The following is a 25,152-nucleotide window of genomic DNA, read 5'->3' as shown; positions in this document are numbered from 1 at the left end:
CAATGAGTTCCTAGGAAAAATTAACCTTTAATCTAAGTTTACATCTTGTCAAGTCGATAGGACAAACTAGAAATAAAACACGCACCTGCTGATAAGTGATAAATTTCCAGACTTCATAACTAGCCTATCCGTCAATAACATCACACCTTCCGGATATTAACCTTTAATAACACCAAGCCATTCCTCAAATCCGTTAATAACATCACACCTGTTGTAATTTATTGTTTGCTTAATTTTGGCTTTGTAAACAAACTTCAAGGTTATGTCTATGCCTTTTGATATCAGGTGGGGGCTTTTGCTCATTTTTGAGTGGATACTTTTTTCGTGTTCTGTTTATTTTTTCTTTAAATATGAAGGGGATAAGATGCTTTCTTTTGATGCTTCTCTTAAATGTAACCTGGAAACTTTTTGCATAATAAAAATAATTTTTAATCAACGTGTTAATTAAATAATGTGATTTTTCAATACTTTTAATTATTATTCCAGAATTTATTAAAAAATTATAAAAAATATATATATCATTATTTAATGTTTCGTACCTTCTGTTAGTATAGCATAAAAATAAAAATGTCATAATAAAATGTTCATTTTGTGTTTGATAAGTACAGTCTTAAAATAATAATTAAAACTAAAAATGGTCAATATTCTGTCTGATTTGCTAATATTAACATTTTTCACAAAGTTTGTGATTCTTTGTGATCCGAATTGATCTGAAATGTACTCTATAACAGTATGTATATGAGTTATTTTATTTGTTGCATAAACTGCCATGAAATATATTGGTTTATGTTTGCAATTAATTTTAAATTTCGTAATTCTAAGAACTTGGTGATGTTCCAATTTCCAAATTATTTTAAATCCCGTTCAATAAATAAATCTATACAGTAATGCAATAAAAATCGTTGAATGCACTATGAATGAAATATATATATATATATATATATATATATATAAATTTGAAAAACAATTTTTAAAGTCTTAAACATAAGTAAACTAAAGACTTTATAACTTTGTTAAATCAATGGTGCCATTTATTCACATGTTTTTCTTGAGTTATCACAAAGAATAAATAATGAAAAACCGGTTTCTAAATAAGCATAATTAAGAAATGTAAATAAAAAAATCCGAATCCGAAATTACGCGTAAAATACGTTTTACTGAGAACAACATTTAACGTAATTTTATTTCTTGTATTTCCAAAAGTTATATCCATTCGCAAAATATTTTTTTAAAATTAATTTCCACCCTTGATTCTTCTAAAAACATTTCATTTTTTTTCAGTCATTAAAACTTCTTATATGCATTTGACATTTCAGATCGTTAGAGAGATTTAGATTTGTTATTAATGATTTTACCACACTTCGCATTAAACATCAATATTTCATTCTTAAGTACTAATGGCAATCACTAACTGCAGTTCACAAATATTGAGTGCTTCTCTTTCTTTTCCATTTCGTGAAGAATAATTTCAACACTAATTACAACGACACAATTAATATTTAAACAAGAACATTACATTTTTATATGAAATCAATCCTTATTATTCAATTTTTTTTCTTGAAATCTGAATTTTAGTATGATACATATTTTGTATGTTTTATATAGATTGAACAAAACCAATTCAATTTCGTTTAGAATTTTTTATTATTATTATTATTTTTAGCGCTTACTATTCCGTCCATTTTTAATGAAAAAAATTATATTATTATTATTATTTTAATTCTCTGGCAAGTGCTGCAGGTAAAAACACTCATAGTTTTCTAAACTGCAGATGTTTCAATCTTAAATTGATGTAATAGCAATAAAGAAATATCATAACTGATGAGTGAAACTGAGTAATTTTAACTAAAAAATGAAGTAAAATCTGTCTTCTAATAGTTAAATCTTTCTTTTGATTAATAATTAAATGATTTGGTTTATTAATTCAGATTATTATTTTAGTAATGGTTATTATTTATTAGTTCAATCTTATAAATATTAGCATTTTAAGTAATAATCCGTTTTAATATGTAATTCCATTTTTTTATAATGAATTAAATTTTAAAATTTATTCATTTAACAAATGTTATTAATTCTTTTAAAATATAAGTTTCTATTTATTTGTTGGAATAATAATTTTTTTTAAAAAAAATTTTCATTGATATTTTTATTTTTTATTTTATAGTATGGCCATTGAAGATGCTGCAACACTTCAGAAACAATTCTCTGATAATGAAGAATTCAAGGAATCTGATGCATGATAATGATGCTTCGCAAGATAATGATATCCGTGGTAAAATGAAGACAGTAGACCAGATGACTTTATTCATGTTGATAAGTTATCATGTCAGCACTTGTGGTCTTCTGTTATAGTGATTCTTAAAAAAAATTGAACCAAGGCAATATATACGTGGCAGAAATTCCTTCTTGAAATGTCATTCATGACTGTGAGAAACATTCTAAGAAAGAATAACATAGAGAAATTGGAATAAGATATATTTTCTTATAATTAAAGATAGAATATCTCAATTATAGTTTAGAGGTTAAATGTTTTTAATATTGGCTAGCCACCCACGGCAATATTTGAAGAGTTATTGCCAGATGTAATACTTGAAGAGTTGGTTTTTCAGACCATTCTCTTCGCTAGACAAAAGTCTAATACAGCCTTTCCGGTTACATGCCATAAAATTCGCTTTTTCTTGGCAATTCTTTAAACAAGCGAATATGAATATCTACCACAGCGAAAACTCTACTAGTCTCCACGATTGATTCACTACAAAAAAAATTATCTTGAAGTCTAGAAAATGTTTTTAGAAAATTATGCAGTACTTAAACTTTGCTGATAATACCAAACTTTACAAAATGATTATCAATAGTAAATCCTTTATTTTGCATGTTAAATTATTTTTTTTAATTACGATAACAGCAATTTTTTGTGTATAGAAATATAGTTCCTTAATATGGTCATCATAAATTTAGATAGTTTATTTGAGGAAATTAATCCATTTCGATATAAAATTGGATGTTTGCATAAAAAAACCGTGGTTATTTAATCTAAATTGTGTCTTACCAAAAAGCACGAATTGTGATTATTTTTTGAAAATTTGGGTATGAGTGGATCAATAGTCGTTGATCTATTTCAGCTTTACCTGAACACTCTAATATGGATCTCTACTGTGACAATTTATTTACGTCTCATTGACTAATTGATTACTTGTCAAAAAAGTGTAAAATGTCAAAGAAACATTACCTTCGAATGGCCCTTAAAAAGTCCATTGACAAATGCAATAATGTTTAAAAAAGAGAAAACACGTATTTTATATGTTTGATGAAAAACAAAATAACGTGCCAATAGAGGGAATGATAATGTTGTAATAATTGCCTGAAATATGCATTGGATTTATCCTTCAGTAAAGCTTAAACGATGGTCAAACATTGAAAAGAAGAAACTAGAAAATAATCAATCAAATGTAGTTGTCCTGTATAAGCACTGTATATAAATAGCGAGTCATAGTCATAGGTCATATATCGGTTCGTGTTCCACCATCTGATCGAAAAAAATAGAATGGCCTCATTTTTATTTGGAATAGGAGCCACTGTACAGAATGCATGGCATCTATATTGTGAATGTCCATTATTCGAAAATAACTCTGTGCAATTACTATAATTCTAAAGAGAAATATGTTTGGATTATTTTAGAAATATACTCAAGAACATAATTTCAGACCAGAAAAGCCAATAGGTAGACCAAAAAACCGTAAATCTAACTTATGGTACATAGTTGAGTATGATAAAGAAAACTGTTGTATAACTGTAAATGAAACTCAAAATTCTTTTTTAATTTTCATCTAGCAAAATAAAAGGAAATTTTCTTATTTTTTCAGCATGTTATTTTATGCTAATTGATATTATTAATTAATCTCAAGAAATGCTTTTTGAATCCTACAGTCAATTTTTGAGCAGAACCTATGTACTCCTTAGCGCCTGACGTCATTTTTAGAAAAAAAAAATCTATTAAATAAAAGATTTCAATTATAAACTTTTTGAATAACATTTTTGTAGATACCATTTGAAAAAAAATAATTAAAAAATTCTGACATCAATAGGTTAAATGTGTGAGTCAAAGAAAGTAATAAAATTAAAAATATTTGTTTCATTGTCTTCTTGGAAATGTAACGATCTAAATAAAAAGTAATTTTTATGGTGACGTCTTAAAAATTTATTTTGATTTACTTTAATAAAAAAAATCTTTGAGAAAATGTGAGATTTAAAAAAAATTCTTTTAGAAAGAAAACTTGCATATTCTGTATTGAATAAGACAGCATCTATAAAAATGCAATACATTTCAAAAGTTAAATAAGTGGCACGTATTTATTAAAATACATATTACAACTCAAAAATTACAACTTACAATGACAAAATTGAAGGACAATTTTTATTATTATATGAACAATATAAAATATTTTTAAACAAAGACTGAAAAGGATTTTGATCATTCCAAAGATTTCCTGTAATTTTTCTTTCATAAAATGGAAAAAGAAATAAACAGAATAAAAATACTCTTATCATTTCTCTCTCAATCTAAGATTTTACTTAACCCATTTCTTTTCTTTCTGTTCGCTAAGATAGCGGATCTATTTCAAGTAATCTTTGTTTATTGGTTGATCTGTATTTATTGCTCCGTGATCATCGATGATATAAATGACGCTTTGATGGGGAACAGAAGAAAAATGGTCTAAAAGTATTTATTTTCCCAACTTTTTTCTTTCAGCTATTTATTTTCCAGGAAGAAAATGAAAGTTAAATAAACATTCCACGATATACTACGATTTAAAAAAAAATCTCTATATAATAAAAAGGAAAATATATAAAAAAATATTATAAGAAATATTCTGTTTTATTTTCTATATATCTTTAGTTAGGAAGAATATAGTTTGAACATTTTCTTAAAAATAAGTTGAAGGTATACAATACGAAAAGAAAAAAAAATATTTTTAATATTCAGAAATTATACTTTAGATGCTAATTTTTTCAGTAAATAAATATGTTGTTCTTTTATTCAGCATGTTAATTTACCATTAGATGGTAGATAAGCTGACTGTAGAACTTTTTGCTTTAATAAAAAATTCCTTATGGTATTTTATAATTTATTTTACTACTTATATTTTACAAAAAGCTCTTTATATAAAAAAGAACATACTGAAATACCCGCCTTCTGAGGCCAATTGCAGTATAACTTATATTTTATATGAACCAAATTCGATACAAATTCAGCTTATATATATATATATATATATATATATATATATATATATATATATATATATATATATATATATATATATATATATATATATATATATATATATATATATATATATATATATATATATATATAGTAAGTATATATATAAGTATATAACATTCTGAAATATATATTTCATAACATTCTAAAAAACAGTTTCGTCTGTAGTACTTTTAAAATCTTGCATATTAAAAAAAAAAATTAGAGAAGAAACGATTCATTAAGTCCCACAGATTTTCTTTGAGAAAGAAATTATAGAACACATATCGAATTTTCTCTTTTTGCGAAATTACAAAATTGTGAATCCAATATATAAAAACAAGATTTTGCGGAGGTAACAGTCTTATAACATGTATTGATTTAAGCCGCATTTAAAACGAACAAATTTCGTTTTCGGGGTACACAATTCACATATTTTGTGCTTGTTCCGAGAATTTGTAACGAACTCATGAGAACAGTGCAAAAGTTTTCAAAGTAATAGATTCTTATCTACCTACTAGAATTACACCATCTTAAAATTCCTTTTTCTTTTTCAGTTCGCCTCCATATATGTACAAATGGAAATATATGAATATTTGCTAGTTTTTGACATGCAAAAATTTTAAATAAATGCAAAAATAGAACTTTGATTCCTGGAGAAAATTGTAGTTCTTTTTACCTTACTATAGAAATCAATGCTTCTAGATTTTTATTATTTTCCCTGTCATTTTCTTTCCACTGCTCATTTTTCTTTCCTTTGTTCGGTTTTAGTGAAATTTTCAAAATGCCATCACTTTTTTATGAATTTTCTATTTCTTTGTTGGGAAGAAATGCTGATGACGTATTTTTCATGAAGATTGTTTCGAGTGTATTTTTTATTATTATTATTTATTATAATATTTTCAGAAAAAAATTGTCAAATTGAAATTTTAAATTTATTATTAATTTTATTTTTATTAATGATTTAAATTATTGCTATTAATAAAAATATTTGAAATTTTCGGTATCTTTTATTATCCATTTCATATTGCATATTTTTAAATATAAATATTTATGTTAATTTATTTATTATTATCACATTATTTGGTACTATTATAATACATATATGTATTAATATAATGAATTTTCATGTTTATTAAATAGTTTTTTTTAATTTCACTTCTACTAATAGTCTAACGGAATATGGTACCTATTTTTTTATATTTTTTATTACAGCTAATATAAATATATATATATATATATATATCCGAAATTATTTATGACACATCTTATAAGAAAATTAAAATTACATGTTTTGAGATACAATATGTTTTCATAGTTTCAAACTAAAATTCTCATTAAAAATTAACTGAATCGTAATAATATTATTTATCAGTCTGATCTCTTAGGATTCCAAGATCTAATGATCATTAAAATAATCAAAATATAATTTTTTTTTATTTAAAACTGAAAATTTATGAAATATTTCTTCATATTAAGGACATTTTTTGACGGATGCTGTTTGTACATTTATAAAATTGTTGTTATTTAACGAATTTTTTGATTATTACATGGCAGAAAAATGTTTCTAACAAAGGTACAATGAATTTACTCCCCCCGTCAAAAAATAACATGTTTACTTTAAATTTAAAATTATTTTTTAATTTAAATTTTAACCCCATTAGGGCCAGCGAGTGAAGAAAAGAACGATGCCCTGTCACAGGACCGAGCGCTCCGATGCGTAGCGTCACCACGGGCCCACGCAGTTTTCGCAGTTAGGCCTAATTTTACAAAAATAGTCATATAAAATTATCGTTTTCATGCAATGACTTTAATTTCACAATTAACGTTTGTAATATACTAACAATTAATATGTATTAAGATAAAGATTATAACATTAATTGAAATGAATGAAATAAACAAAACACTTAACTTTTAACTATACAAAAGAAAATAAGTATTATACCCATGAAAACAAAACTATAAATATAAAAATTGTATAATATTTCATTCTCACCCCCACAAACAAACATCTGATTCACCCTAATGAAAAAAATCAAAGCAATCAACAAGAACGCCGGAGTCCCTTTAAATCAAACATGCGCTTTCAGAGAGTACTTTGCTTATACCAATAAAGCTATCAAATCTAGAAACGAAGAACAGAAACAAATGCTTGCTCACATATGAAGGTCAAATGCCATACAATAAGACTGTTAAACATTTCACTCTTTCCATAATGGGGAACTGCTCAAAAACATACAAAATACTATGTAGCAATTCCTAAACTGCAAACAAAAAATCTATCACCCTACCTAAATCAATAAGCATGCCATTTTTTCCCCACTCACTCATAATATTAAAAAAAAAAAATCTCACAGCAAAATAAATCATGATTCTTTAAATGTTCAATCCTCTCGAAAGAGGCGAAGACGCGCAATTGCTTGCATGTTTAAATACCCGAGATCAAGTTAAAATTAAAAAAAAAAAAAAAAGAAGATCGAAACCGAAAGCGTATATTGAAAGTCAACATTCTGCGAAATATACTCCAAAGTTATAAGGGATTTCACAGCCATCCAGTGTTCTTTAAAAATTTAAATTAAACTTTACAAATAGAAATCGCGCCAACACGATCGTGAACACATAGAGACGGAAAGGTTCATCTCGTATTTAATATCACATGCCATGATCATGCTGCTTAACGGGTTAAAAAATATGTCTTAGTTTTTATCTTATAAAACCAGCATATTAATTTTGTAATGAATAAATGTAATTGAACATTTAAATTACAAATATTTTTATTTATATGTTCCTGGACTTGAGATAGATGTACTTCAAAGAAATGTTAAGTGGAACTACATTGCTTACTTTTTATATGCATCCTATATTCTCATAGAATGAGTAATTCTATAACATTAACTATTTGATTAGATGAAATAAAAGTATGTTTTTTTTTATTCATATGCATTTACGAAACTTCATTTTAGATATTATTAAAACGTATGATTTAATTTTGAATAAAATTCATATAAAAAGTGAAGAATCAATTATTGTTTATTTGACGAATATTTCTAAAGGAAAGTAATATTTATTTGAAAAATAATCTGACAAATTTCAAAGTAACTCATGCAATAGCATGGAACCTCGGAAAATAAATGAAACCAAGAAATACATTGCAATGTTGAAATTCAAAAGAAATGACGCAGAAATAAGATAATTTAGAAAACTCTTTCGCTTGAAACTTTTAAAGTAATTTGCAAAATGCATGCTCCGAAAACAGATATTTTAATTCAATGTAAACTAGCTCTTCAATTTGACAAGTAAATGTCAAGATATAAACTGTTTAACATTTATTTCAAACAGCTGGAAAACTAATTTTACTCAAGATGAGACGACAAAGTAAAGATTCTGATACTCCGGTGAATTTCTCTGACATCATACTTCCTGAAGGTAATGAGATGGCTCAGCATTGCAAATTAGGCGATTTGCACGAAGTAAAGCGGAATCACAATTAGTCAACTCGAGTTATTTTAAATTACCTAGAATAATAATTAAGACAAATTTAGAGGAGAAGTTTGACGAAGAGTCTTTTTCGAAATTTAAGGACGTGTATTTTATATTCGATGCACATTTCATACTGTATTTCAGTTTTTGAAATCACATTTCACTGAAACATGGCATTTGCATAAAGATAGACGTTACAAGATGAAGTTAATTTTACCAGATATTACCCACCGAAGAAAGCAAAGATTTTCCACATCGTAAAGTAATTTCAGTTTGAGAAAAAAGAGAAACATTTGATGAAATAATTTAAATCATAAGAAGTTCATGGAAAAAAGTTATAAGAATTTAAACTTATTCGGGCATCAGATATTTAAAATCATTTATAAATTCTTAAATGAGTGAACTTAAATGAAAAGACGTGGTTGTTTATTATTTTTGACATTCATTTTAATATTTTTATCAATGCTAGAAAGCATATAATTTAAGATTTATGAAATTTCAGATTTAGGACTTATTAGGATCAGATTATTAGGATATTTATTAGGATCAGATAAGGACCTAGTTTTTGACTAAATAATAAGCTATTGTAGAAATAAATTGTATTATTCCACAAAAGAGAAAGAAAATGACAACATACTTATATATATACGAATAAATTTGCCTAATATTACAAAAACAGCAGTCGATGTAATTACAACCTATTATAAATCAGTAAAATATATATTTTGTAGTTTAAGCATAATTGTTTAGAGGTATATTTGTATTTGAAGTCTGTATTTACTGAATATTTTTAATTTATCTCAAATATTATGATCAGCTTTATTTCAAATAAAATGTTTACTTCAATTTTTAAGAATTCAAAGCAAAGATATATACTGCTGTGCAAAATAAAGTATGCAATAAAATTTCTAATCTTTTGAAAATAAAAACCAATATATATATATATATATATATATATATATTAAAAAAAATTTAGATGAGAAAAAAATGAATAAAAAATCATAGTTTTTAAATTCATTTTTTAATAGAAGTATTATTTAAACAGTTCGAATTTTATTTCAGAGGTAATTTAAAATATTTTACTACAAATCATGTATTTAACTAAAATTAATGTTTTGATAAATATAAAATGTACTAAGCTTTTCCAAACAGTAAAGCGTAAAAAGATCTGAGCCAAAATATAATATAAATTTTTGTTGAAGATTTTTAAAATAATTGTTGCTGCTTTAGCTCAATCTTGATAAATGTAATAGGAAAACAGAGAGAGAGTGAGAGAGAGAGCATGTTTCAAATATGGTTAATTTTGCAATGTTTATGGGTATGTAATGCATTTTATTGTCCAACTGCCTGTGTAGATAAAGAAATTGTATGGTTGCTGATTCTACAACAAGCAACACATAATTGTCCATGTGAGAAGCACTCTAATTTTAGATCTGTAGCCGTATAATTCAAAAGACTGACCCTGACATTTTTTGGTGATGGTTGCCAACGCCAATCGACTTCATCTTTGAAAGGTCCTGTCGAGAGAGTTGCTTCTACGAGGCTGTTCATTATTATTATTATTTTTTTTTACTGCAAGTTACGTGGTATTCCAAAGTTTTGTCGGCTGGTTGATAATTCGCCACATGTTCATTGATACTCAGATTTTTAATTGTAGTTCTCTGTTTTTAAATTACTGTAAATTAGTTCTATTATAAACGAACATTTAATTCTTTTCATCAATGAAATAATTGTAATTATTCTATAATACATTATATCTTTGCTCATTATTTAACGGTCTGACGAATGCAATTTTTTTAATATTACAGGTCAATGAAGAAAGTTTCAATTTTTTTTTTAATGTGTTATCGGAAACTTTCTACAACATGTAATATAATGCCTTTCTCAGACATAACAGAATTCCAACAGTAAATTTTTCATATGTAAATGCTTATATAATAGTTGTAACCGCGAATTTGTATATGTGCCTAAATATGAGCCAGTATTTGTAATCATCTTCAGTGTCAGTTCCTCATAACGACATGGAATAAAACTGTTTTAGTTGTAAAATGGTTGGCCATATCCAAGATCTCATCCACTACAATGTTTTCCTATTAAAATATTGATTGTCTAAACTAAGAATTCAATTCAGATTGAATAATTAATTTAAATTTTGTTAAATAACATTATTTTGGTGCATTAAGTAATCAAATGAAATTGATTATCCTTTATTGGAATAGACAGTCACAGACATTATAAGTAAAAATGAAAACAAAGTATTTAATATTCTCAATTTTAAGTAAATTATAACCATTCTGTAAAACTTTGAAAAAAAAATCATGGCAAACCAAATAAGTATTTAAGACATGACAAAAGCTATTAATTAAGTGCAATTAGAAATTTTTTTTCAAAAAATAATATTACTGCAATGTTCAACACAGTTTTGTTTGATTTTAAGACAGCCTGAAAAAGTAAACTCTCATTTCCCATCAACAATATCAACAATAAATTTCTTAGTATAGAGACTATCGTAATAAAAAATATTTAAGAAAATTTGACTTTTCTTATAATTATTATATCCCACAAATTCAAGAAATATATCTTCTTAGAATAACTTATTATTAATCAATGTATAGAGTAAATAAATGCACACTGGATAAGTTTTCTTTTGTCCTTATTACCAAATATTCAGTTTTATCTTACAAAATAAATAATATTATTTTATTCTCAAAAAAAAAGAAATATTTTAGCATGATTTATGGTATCTGTTATTAAATTTGCTTTAATTAAGAAATGCATTTAGTTTTTTAATCAGAAAATTAGCGTCATTTTTCAACATGTTATCACGATTATGATCAAGTGTATTTGTTGCAAAATTAAATAATAATAATTATTATTATAATTGAACATGTTAGAGCATTTTTTTGCGATTTACGTTGTATAATTTAATTCTAATATTCTATTACTTTATATAATTCAATAAAAAAACTAGATAATTATAAAATAATTAGATTTATAAATAATCATTACTGATTCACAAATTTTAGTAAAAATGTAGACAGCATTTCTAGAAAGGGAGAAAATAAATACCATTTCTGGTTTTTTTTGTATGTGTGTGTGTGTGTGTGTGTGTATACTTCAAAACGAAATAAATAGCTCGATAAACTTCACGAAAACAGCCTTTTTTAAAATGCACAATAGAGAGGCCTCAAGCTGAGATACTAAAAAAATGGGCATCTTCCAGAAATCTATTTGGGTAAACCTGTAGCATCTGTTTTATTTTAGATATGAAATATCACTTTATTTTTTGACCGTAACGAAGATAAAAATTTTATTTCTGTTGAGATTTGAAACAAAATATCAAGGCCAAAATTTATTTTTTCTTTCTGATTCTGCTTTTAAATTATTTAGAGAGAACTGGAAAAAGAAGCCAGAGTATTCAATAAGATTACAATAAATTTCATATTATGTATATTCTTGAATTCCAAATTCTGAATATCTGCATTGCATATAATAGCATAGAATTGTAACAGAAAAAAATTCATCAGAAATTTAAAGGGAATATTAATCAATATATAGTATCTACCTAACTCGCTTTAAAGATTTTGTTATTTACTGAATTAGGCCTAGCTCAATTATGCCTGATATATATATATATATATATATATATATATATATATATATATATATATATATATATATATATATATATATATATATATATATATATATATATATATATATATATATATATATATATATATATATATATATATATATATATATATATATATAACTTTATAAACTTTTTCAATCAAAATTTACAGTTTAAACCTCAACAAAAAGTAAAATTATTAGAAGAAAATGAGCCACAAATATATCACTCTACCACATCTATTCTACTTTTAAAATATTTTTTAAAAGAATGTGAAAGTTTGTCTACATTATAAGGGATAAAAATAAATACTGAATTAAATTTATCCTTTTAATTTGTATGATGTTTTAGTTAAATACATTCTGCTTCCACTATCATTTCTAAATAATGACATTAGTTCATTTCCCTATGAATTAGTCAAAGTAAAATTAATTATTCCGGAGTAATCATGTTTTTTTTTAATCTTTAAAATATTATTTAATTTTATAACCTAGTGTAATTTAATTTCCATCTTTTATATAATTACACAACAGTTTCTCAGCATAGTTCTGTCTCACAAAAACCTAAATAAAATGAAATGCCTCGAAGGTCATATCATAAAAGTCAAATAAAAAGACTAAGAAAATGTCATATATATCGTTGTGGGTAAAAAAGAAGTAATTGCAACAATTTTTCTTTTAATTCGGAAATTTAAAAAAAATTAAAATTAAATTATGGACTTTTCTCCTTTATACATTATTTTTGATTATTTATTAAAAATTTTATGTGCGAAATTTATGTATTTAATTAATGAATGTTTAAAATAAATATAATTATATAACTTTAGTTTGCTCAGGTTTTCTTAAAAGTAACAGATTTTTACAGTTAAATGGTATAAAAAGGTTTAAAAAGAATTTAAAAAAAATTTAAAAAAATTAAAGTGGCATTTATACTGTTTAAAATGATATTGTTAAATGTTCACTGATAAAATTAGTTTTATAAAATATTCTCTTCCGAAGCATGCCGAATAAAACAAGAAATTTACTCGCCGAATGCGTGTAGAAGAACGCATATATATAACATTAAGAAGAACATTAATTTCTTTTATGCTTGTAAATTACTAATATCTCAATTAATCACATTCCAATGACAAATTATGACATTTATTTGCATGTATCTCCTTTCTGTCTGAAGATTGAGAAAAATGAATAGGAAATAAATTTTTCCTTGCTTTCAGTGTTCATGAGTTGTGAAATTTGTCACTCACATGAAAAAGTAATTTTGTCAGATAGATAGAGTATGACAAATAATGATCGTACATCATTTCTCCCTCATTAAATGAAATTTATAGGTTGCTGCTAAAGCCTTAAACTAAGCAGGATTTTTATTTTAACTTCAAACACTTAGATATTAATATACTCTCTTTGAAGTGTATTGATTTTAAAAATTCTATAAAAATACAGTTGTTTAAAATAAAAGTAAAAATATAATGGTTTCAGTATATGAAAATTATTAATCTTATCTCATTCTTAAAGCATTTATAATTAAAGAAATTTAAAAAAAAACACAAATTATCGATGTTAAATATGCAAGCTAAATAATAAAATGTAATCGGAAATATATATATTAACAATTCTCAAAATGTAAGAGAGAATTTAAATTACAAGGTAAATTTACAACAAAGATAAGATTCACAGAATTCATATATTTTCTTATTCATATTTCATATCAGCTCTATTTTATTTAAAATTTTCAGGGTTTATACAATGAAACACAATAATATATATTCATTGAAATTAAGGTATTTAATATGTAGGGAAATGTAAATACATATGAATTTGATGAAAGTATTTGTTAAAGGACATAATTCAAATGTGATATAAAAGTTTTAGAAATATTTGCAACGATCATTTTAAAAAAGATCGGATACTCCTCTACAAGGCGTAAATGACTTAAATATTCAAATGAAACTTGAAATAATAATTTACACATGAGAAATACTGAATATTTCGAAATGAAATGTATCATTTTAAAATGTTAGAAAGAGAGAACAGCGCCTGATCTGGCATACGCTGGCAAATTACAGCTCTATTTCAACAGTACTGTTGATGGGTGTAATATTTAAAGACTTATCTAAATATATGATTTTCAAACTTATCTACTAATCAAGGCGGTACGATAAATATTATGTAATTTTGTTTAGTTTTTCTGATATAAATATTTGGAAACAGAGTCAAAATCTTAAAAATATTGATCCTATTTCAAACATTGTGAAATGTGTAAACGTCGACCACCTTTTAATAATTATGTGTATTCCAGTGGAGAATTTTTCCAAAGTAATGTTGAGCCAGTATTTATTTTCGTAGCTTGCAATTTGCATATGCCATTGAAGCTGAACTTTCGATAAAGTTAGACGAATGGGAAAAAAAATCAGAAACCTGCTCAAATCAGAAGTTAACTGTAGCAGTGCTAAGAGCCCCCAAATGCCCATTTAACGAAACTAGTTCAGACACTCTAGACATTTCGCTACTGTTGCGAAATGCTCTCACCCTTTAAGTATGATTGATTGAATAACCAAAGCATGTACTGTGATTGTTAGTCAGTCAAAGAGATGGGTTTGGGATTTCCTCAGAATTCTCAAACGATGTCCGATCAAGCATTTGCTTATTAGTCCCAGCTGAGTAGGATTTTTGGTTATATATTAAACTTTTCTAAGGGCATTTTTTTTTTCAATTTTTCGGGAAGGAAAACTTGTACATTCCTGTATTCTGCGGTATTAGTGCTTTTCTTAAGGTTTCAAGCAATTAGAAAGAGAAATAAATTTTTAAAACTCAATATTTTTTTTAAATACTTTTCTAAATACACGTATACATATATACATTATGGGGTCAAAAGTAGCCGGATACTTTCGGATTTTCTTATTAATATCTATAGAAAAGAAGGAAGGGTGTGTTTTAAAATTCAATTATGTAAAAAGAAAATTAAATTCAGATTTTTCTTTTAAAATTCGAACATAGTTAAATTTATGAAACTGAGAAAGAAAATAAATTTTGACTCACCCTGACTCTCAGAAAACAGATAATTATTTAAAGTTATGAAAGAAGTCATTTTTCTTTGAACTATAATTATTTGTATTTTTGTCAATAAAGCATGTATATTCTGGAAAATGTAATGTATTTTTTTAAATATTACTTTTTATTCAGCATTTTGCTTTTATAATGAAGAATCTTCAACTAAATTATACAATTCATAATGAATATGTGTCAAAGTATTATTAAATCTCAATATTAAAATCTACAGATAATGTTAAATATTCGAGGAAATATAGGTATGTGAATCTGAATTTACAATGTAAAAACATTTTAAATCCGCATAACAAATTATATACATTTCTTTTTCTTCTCCGGAACCCAATTATATAGATAAGTCTGTATATAATTTCCTGCTGGATATCATTAAGATTCAGAATGGTATTTTTATATTTTAGTTACTCTCTCATCGAATCTAGATTACTAGAGTAACCCATGCAAGGATATTCTTGAAGGCTATTCTGAATTCAATAAACGGTTATAAATATATTTAGCCTCTTATTTTATTTAAAAATTTATACATATAATAAATTGTAGCAAATAAGTACATTATAAAAATGTTGTTATTCCTTATTTGCAAAGTATTAAACTCTTAACTAGTAATTGGATTTAGTTCATAATTTAAAATATCTCATAATTTAAAATTTCATAATTTAAATGTCAAATTTATACTTTGATTATCCAACATATATGTTAATTATTAATATAATGTGGAATTACAGTTTCTGCTCTGATGTAATGTAATGTTTTTCAGATGATGAAATAAATATAAAATAATCACCAAATGTATTTAAAAGTTTTTTTATTTTTTATTTTAATCCACACTCAAAAGCTAAATTTAAATTTTTATATGAAAACTGAATGTCTGATCATACATTATTCTTATATTATCACTTCCGATAGAAAAAAAATGATGCGTTATATTTCATTAATGAATGGAAATCTTGATGAATTTGGAAATCCTTAAGATTTATTCCCATTTTTTTTCTCTTTCTCAATATTGGAAGAATAAACAAACAAATCTTAAAATTATCCTTAAATACGTACTTTCAGGCCATGAGTCGATTTTAAAAGCATTAAAAAAGAAAATAAACAACACAAAAGCTTGTTTCCAATTTGTAGTCTTCACGTAATTTACGTTCACAGCGAGAATTGGTTATGAAATCATAACAACAGAGCAAACATTTTCGAAAGAAGATATTCTTATCTATGGGTTCAAATTACATCATCTACATCATATCCTTTTGTTGATGTTGTTTTTTTTCATTACAGTCATTCTTCTACATGATTATTGACTTCGCTCGTTTGGAAGTAGTGAATGGGTCATATACATAAAAAAATAATAATAAATTTAAGGTTTCGGTCACAAATTACACTCATTTTCTTTTTATGCAAATGAATGCCAATTTATTTTCTCTCCTTGCCTTCCTTCTTCATACTCATTTGTGTGTTTCTTCAAGTTTCGTAAAAATGCTTCAGAATTCCGCGTTTTTATTTCCTGTTTATATTTTTTTTTTGTTTGGCACTATTTCTTTATTAACATCCTTCGTTGTTGAAATTGAAAATATTTTATTCATCTTATTTTAATTTTTATAAAAAAATAATATTGCTTTTCATACAATATATTAATTATAAATAAAAAAAAGAGTTTAATTCAAAGTATATAAATAAACTTCTAACGTGAACTGAATCATTATGTTGAAATATTAATATTCAGTGTAAATTTAATATTTAGTAATCAATCATTATCAAAAAATATATAATCATTATAACAACAAATATCAAGAAGAAAACCAAAGTATATTACAGATTTAAAATCAAAACATTTCATGTTCAGATCATTATCTTCAATTATTGAATTAACATCAATAACCTATGATTTAATCAAAGCATTTCTTTGATTGTGTACTCCAACTTGTTCACAATCCAGTTAAAAGGAAATATAATAATTATTTTTTAAGTTGATTATTTAAATTATTATTTAATTTAATTAGCCTTTTTCCCATTCTTACTCTATTTTTTTTTCTACTTAAATGATATCCATTATTTTATAATCTTAAGCCTATGAATAACAGTATCAATGCATATACAATCATTATAATAATATAAATGTTGTTATTACAATTTTAGATGTTTCGAGCAATTAAATAAATGGTTGATATCTTTTGGTCTAATTCCGAATTTTAAAACACGTTTCGAATTTTTCTCGACACAAGACATTGCAAGGGAGATAATATTAGCGAACAAACGGGTTAGTCAAATGATGAAAATAGAAATCCTAATAGTTAAATATCATAACTAAACTAATTTTGTTAAGCGATGTTCTGTTTGTTAAATGCAAGAAACTATATTTCAGAAAAGATATAGTTTTGAACGCTGACTAGATGATAAAAACCTTACGTGAATATATTAGTTCTACTATATTAGTTCTTCGATTTTCTAGTCTTTATATTAGTTCTTCATATTTTCACATCAAACTAGTGAGAGTAGATTTGATCCTAATGGAATAGACAACATCCTTTTCCATATTGTCTTTTATTTAATAGAATATGTAGACAATTGTTTAGTTTGACTTAGTGAAATTTGTTAAAAGGCTTTTGGAACTACTTTTAAATTCGGCAAATTATTCATTCATTTTTTTTTTTTTTTCATAACTCTCCGAATTCAAATTATCACTTAGCAATACTTCGTAACTAATACTAAATGGGAATCAATATTTAAGACTTATCTTTTCTGTTTGTTGTTGTATTACAACTCATATATTTTTTATAATACTGTTAACATAATTATGGTAGATACGTGACCGAGTGTTGAAACTTTTTTTTTAATTTAATATGTTTCCTCACTGGAACCATAATTTGAGCAAAGGGAGGAAAAGCAGAATTCGTCCATCGCAACAGAAAAGTAACAGGATCCCTTTTATGATTTAGGATATCCTGCTTGGGATTTCGTTTATTTAGGAAAGAACGTCTTATGCATATTTGAAAAGGTTTTTAGAGATTTTTTATCCTTCGTTCGTGGCTTTAAGACATAGGATTCATCGATATTTTAGAAATAATTAAGTAAAAATAAAAGCGTTTTGGAAATTATTAAGTAAAAATACAAGCATTTTGGAAAAAAATAAGTAAAAATTGTGATTTGGAAAAGGGAATAGAAGAAAATTTTAAAATGACGTAACATGGACTTCTTTATATATATATATATATATATAGTAAAATTAATTTAAAGTTGTCGATTAACGTGTTCTACAGAAAATTACAGACGGCGGTTTTTTAATATAATTCGATAAGAACTTCAAAATGTTACATAAAACAATGAATAGCCTTATCATAAATATATTTACGTAACATCAATTTCTCACGAAATCTATATCACCGACAATTTTCAACTTAGTCTTTGTGCATGGACTTTTTCTCTTCTAATACAATAGATTTCTATTTCTTTTCGGACAATAAAAACAATTTCTCGTTGTAAAGTATACAAACAGAGAAACGCAATAAAAGTCTTTTGAATGAATGAATGAACCACTGCATGTGTTAGAAGATGGTGGAAATGATTTGGGAAAGAGAATTGGAGAAATAGCTTTTTTTTTTTTTAAATTCAATACACGTTACTCGGTGCAAAGCCTTTTCTCACAAAATACTTTTGAAAACTAATTGTAGAAGATAACTGCCATCTTAATTGTTTGTGAACGGGATTTTATTTGCAATATCACTATCGGATGGTCAACTGAAGTGTGTTTCTACATCAGATGTCGAACCATTCAAAGACGGTTTTAATTCAAGGAAATATGGAGAAAAATTTGATTACCCAGCTAGTAGTGAAATTTTTATTTCAATCAGTTTATTGTACTGGTTACTAAGCTATCTAAGGTAATTTTTCATAACCACCAGTTTATTACATTTACTGTAATATGTGTATCTTCTATTATGACAGTTATTTCAATTCTTATTGTCTACATATGTAAATACGAAATAATAGTTACGATACAGAAGAATTGTTGATTAGCAGATACTAAGAATTTTCTGATTTATTAAAGGATTGCACATATGAATTGATATAAAAGGTTCCCCAAAAAGTTTAGATATTCTTATAAAAATCACTTAGTAAAACGGCACTCCAAGTTTTTTGAATATCATATAAACATATGCACTACTTTATATTCATTTATTATAAAATTGCATTAATATTTAATTCTGAGAAATGTAGACATTTTTATGTAACAAATATATTTCAAATAAAATTTAATTTATTGGAGCTTCTAAAAATAATATAGGTTTGAATGATTGCTCTTTTATCTTTCATATTTTGCAGCAGATCGGAAAAGCAAATGAAATCTAAGGCCCACATGTGCTATCTTGAGCAATTTTAAAAGAATTAAATTAAAATTTAGAAGTTTTTTTAACGTAACATTCAGTCTTTCAATTTTTTCTGAGACATTTCCTCTAATCAATATTTTTTTTTGACAATTCATAGTTAATATACAGGTGGTTATCAAAATAATAGTAAATAAAATGAATTCACTTGGCTCCTGAATGTGTTTCGTAATGATTAAAATATAATAATAGCCACCCGTTTTTTCATAAATAGCAATGCATAAATTCTGGTTGTAGGTTTTAGCTTGATTAAAGTTCTGTAATTCATGCATTTTTTTCAAAAGAGTAAAATGTTTGACCTCTCAGATTTTCAAAGAGGCCAAATTGTAGGAGTCCGTCTAGCTGAAGGAAGTGTGACCGAAAACTTCCCAACATTTTGCGTTTCCACAGGTAAGTTGTCTAAAGCATACATACAAAAGACAAGTTCGGTCAAGCAAAATAGTGGACCGAAAGAAAAGCCCAGTGAAAGTAATCGACGGATATTGAAGTGGATTGTAATGTCTAAAAAGCGAACAGCTGCAACAAATGAGACCACAGACCTTCAATACCCATTTGGATTCTCCAGTGTCAGTGATTACAGTTTGAAGGCAGCTTCGTAAACAGAACATTTATGGCAGAGCAGCAATTCCCAAACAACTTGTAACAAATATTAATGGTAAACTATATCTATAATAGCGTCACACTTTCAAAACCTGTTCGATTGATAAATGGAAGAAAGTAATATGATCTGATGAATCGTGTTTCACACTTTTCCCTAGAACTGGACGGGTGCACGTTTGGAGGACACCTGCACAAGCGTATGATCGTGATTGTCTCCTTCCAGCTGTCAAGGATTGGGGTGGATCTGTCATGACATGGGCAGCCATGTCGTGGGTTTCTGCTGAATTAATCTTAACCCTGAAAGGAAGAAAAACTGGGGAGAAATATGAAGAAGTTCCATCCTATGATGCAAACTTAGTTTTCTGCAAAAGATGGAATTTTCCAGGATGATAATACTCCTACCCATGCAGTGAGGCTTGGCTAATCCTGGTGTGATGTACACGAGGATGAAGTTAAACATCTACCTTGGCTCGCACAGTAACCCGACCTCATATAATTGAACCATTATGGTCTACCATACACCATACTACCTCGGTCCTACACCATACTAATAAAGGATTCTTTATAAGTATAAGGTGTTTCCATTATTTTGATTACCTGATATTAATGTTTCATACAAAGCTGACAATGATTTAACTGGATAGAAAGACCACATTTGTATTGAGAATTTCAACGATTTGTAGAAAAAAATGAAGTCAAATGAAATCAATTAATTATTTCATTTCTTTACTATAAACTGTAAATTACACTGTAAATTATAGAAAGAATTGATTAAGACATCAGAATAAGTGTTAGAGATTTTGAAAATTGTTATAAAAAAATTTCCGTTTAAAAATACACCTCATAAGACATTTTTCAAAATGTGTGCCAAATTTTATACATTTTTTAAAAAAAAATACAGAATTGCTTTTTTCTGTGCATGGAACTATGAAGAGACATGTATTTAATTGGTTGAACTCTCTCGTGTACAAGAATTAATTTAAACAACTCAACTTAACAATTTCTTATAGAAACGCAAACGATAATTTAAGAAAATTCTTTCAGAATTTTTTTTTTTTTTTTTTTTTTTTGTAAATATATGTTTCAATAAAAATTTTTTCTTACAACTGTGAGTTTTATTTTGTAACACAAGCAAATTTGCCTAGTTCCATATCAGTTGTACGGATTAAAAGAATCTGACGTTCCAACAATTAGGTAATTAGTAAAGTTTTATTTATAATATTTTATTGATACCAAAGCTGATGTAATAAATATATTAATGAATATCTTTCGGCAAATCCAAGATTTAAACATACTAACTACATCATTATTCAATAAGAATTTATTAGTACATCACGAGGAATACTTCTTTCTCATGTTTTCGGTATTTTATCATTAACCTGTGATAGTTCCAACAAACTCTAGTGATTAAATTTTCCATTACATGCGTCACTGATTCTGAGAATAGTTCTAAGAATTCCATCTTTTAATAATGTGATGTTAGAACATTTTCATTTCTCTTTTTCAGAGATACTGAGAAATTAAGGGTAAAAGATTCCTTAACGATTTTTTTTCGATTCTTTCTTTTTCTTCGCTCTACCCCATTTAAATAGAGAAGGAAATAAACAAAAAAAAGTCTCATTACAAAGGAATTTGAATGTTTTTAGGGAATAGTTTTCACCTCATTTCCATCGTGTCTTGGAAGTTTCGGTTTCGATAAATTAGTTTTCGATGGAAACGATCAGACCATTTTAAAACTAAATTTTACAATCTTAGTATAATGTAGATTTAACTGTGCGAAATATAAACGTGGCTAAGTGTGATATAAATATATTCTTCATTTAATATATGAAATGCATTGACTTTGGAAGGGTTGGGCACTTGCGATTATATGTTGTGTTTCGTCAAATAATGTTTTAGTTATTTCGACATAATTTTTAAAAATTTGGAAGAAAAAAAATTATTCTCATTTGTCATTTTTCAGTTGCTAAATGAAATATAAATTTTTCCTTATCTTGATTTATTATTTTAAACTTTTCATCCAATTTCTATGTGATACATTAGACAGGAAAAATAAATGTAAGATTTTATCAGATAATTTTATCACATATTTTGAGCTTTTTCATTCTCTTTAACTTGTAATAATAATAAATGAGCCTTCCTGAGTGTATCCGTGTGTTGGCGCTCCACAAGTTATAACATATGATTTATCCCAAATCCCAGTATATATATATATATATATATATATATATATTTCGAAAGTGAACATGTTTTTTTTTTTTTTTTTAAATGAAGATGGTTTTTTTTTTTTTTTTTAAGTTTAATTAACACGATTTTGGTGTTTTCCGCAATAAATTCCGATCACATTGCCGTAAAAAATTATTTTTCAATTATGTTAACAAAAACATTTTTCATCTATATCAACAATTATGTTAATAAAAAAATACCCTTTCTATGATAAAAAAATTTTCGATGAATAATTTTTGTCTATATTTAATCAATGTTAAAACGAAATTTATCTGCTTTAAAAAGCATATTATCTTTCTATTCTTCCTAAAAAGAATAAAAAGACAGAAAAAAATTATGAGCGTATATGAAATGTAACTTGATTGATAATACGAAAACATAACAATTGTAAGTGAAAAGAACCACTGATAAAAGTCATTATCATCATTATTTTTGTCTTTGCTCTATAGTTCGAATTCCTATCGATATTAAGACGAACCTAAGGTGAAAATTAGTGAAATTACACATTCACACTTAACATAAAGCCTTACAAGTAATGCAAATATCAGGAAAGTACCCAAAATATTAACTTAATCATGAGAATGTTTATATATATATATATGTGTGTGTGTGTGTGTGTGTGTGTGTGTGTGTGTGACATTATTTTGATTGAAACAGAGTGCAGGTTTGAAGACATGGATCAAACGTTGTATTTTTAATTTTCTTTAATATCCATCTCGGGAAAGCAATTTATTTACAAGCAGACGCAGAGCAGCACAAAAGCAGAAGTAAGAAAAAAGGGCAAGGGCCAAAACAAATGATCACTAGTCTTATATAACATAGGATTTCCGGGCACGTGCCATTGCAATACACGTGGTGACCAATGAAACCTTTTCAAGGGTACCGAAGGGGTCACTTTAATTTCATACGTAGTACGATGGCGCATTATTTTTACAAAGGAATTCATTTAACCGAAAGTGGAATTGAATTAAGAAATAAAAGAATATTTTTAGAATGGAGTTACTGTGGGCTAAATTAAGATAAAACCTCTGAAATTGATTAAATTGAAATTAAAGTTAAAATATTATCACAATTTAATATTGTTTCATATTATTTAGTCGACAGGATTCGAAATCCCTTACACACACACACAACCAAAATTTTATATATATATAATTTTGGCGAATCTATTTTTTGACATTTTTTGAATTAGGGAAACGAAAATAAATAATAAAAATGAATAAAAATTTCAACTTCACAAATTTAATTATTTACTTAGATTTCCCAAAGTCAATTCATAAAATTTTCCAAATGTCGAATCATGCATTTCCATTTAATTTCGAGGTGTACAAATGTGTCTCTGTATTTTGTTAAAGTCTATTGTTTTGGTTTATCATGCATGGAGAAAAATTTCTTTAATTCAGCTCAATAAAATCTCCTGCATCTAGAAACGAGTTAATTCAAGTCATGATATATTTCGAGCAGGTTAAATATATTGTAGAAATATAACGAGATTTCACAAAACTGTATCAAACAATGGAGTCATAATTTAACAACAATATAAAAATATATATTTTACAACAAATGTAATTAAAAATAAAACAATTATAATGGAAAAAACATAACGTTTAATCTTTAGAAAAATATAAATATATACCATACCATTATTAACATCAAACACATTTCACACGAATATTATTTCTATAACATTAGCAAAATTTCCTACTCAGCAACATTAGTTCCTTCACATTTTTCTTCTTTTAAATTATGTCATAGATTATCTATAGCATGCTTCAGTTGTATACTGTACTTAATGCCTACTTCGTAATTATCATATTTTCTTGATTCATTTATTATTTAACTCATTGCCCCAATAATGAAGCGAACATTTCTGGCAAATTCTTCTAATTATTCCTCATATTTTATTTGTTAATTTCTTGGATGTTTTCTTCCTAGAAAGGGTATGACTTGAATTTCCTCTCAATGACTTTACCACCCTACAATGAAGAGGTAGTATAATTTTGAAAATGAGTCTATTGGCCATTATATTCAGTGATTGCAGTTTCCTTTAACTCACTAACTGTTTGGTTTTCTTTCCTATCTAATTAGATGGCCCTTCCCCTTCTGGATTTAGGTGTTCTACTGAATCAGCAAACAATTAACAAAGTACTTGAATGTTTGTGAATCATGTGAAGCGTCTTTGAATAATTTAGTTTTAGTTTATAAGTTTGAAAGCCTACAAACTGATGCATCCAAGACAAACATGCCTGATAAATAAGATGGCTTGTTCAGAATGATTAGATGTTTAAAACTTGGAATTGGTTGTTTACATTTTCTGGAAGTTAAGAATGCAATTAACTTTTTTGTCAATAATATTGTTTACAAATATCTTTTAAAGATTATGCGCTCGATATTACGTTACAATGCTTCAAAATACTCTAAGATCATTCAGAATGCCTCATTTCGTAGACTTTTATAGAAAAGCAGGGACAGATATTTCATACTTCTAACAAATATTTATTTAAT

The sequence above is a fragment of the Argiope bruennichi genome, chromosome 8 (genome assembly GCF_947563725.1).
Source record: "Argiope bruennichi chromosome 8, qqArgBrue1.1, whole genome shotgun sequence".
NCBI classification, from domain to species: Eukaryota; Metazoa; Arthropoda; class Arachnida; order Araneae; family Araneidae; genus Argiope; species Argiope bruennichi.
The sequence above is the reverse complement of the archived record's forward strand: the minus strand, read 5'-3'. Positions refer to the sequence as shown.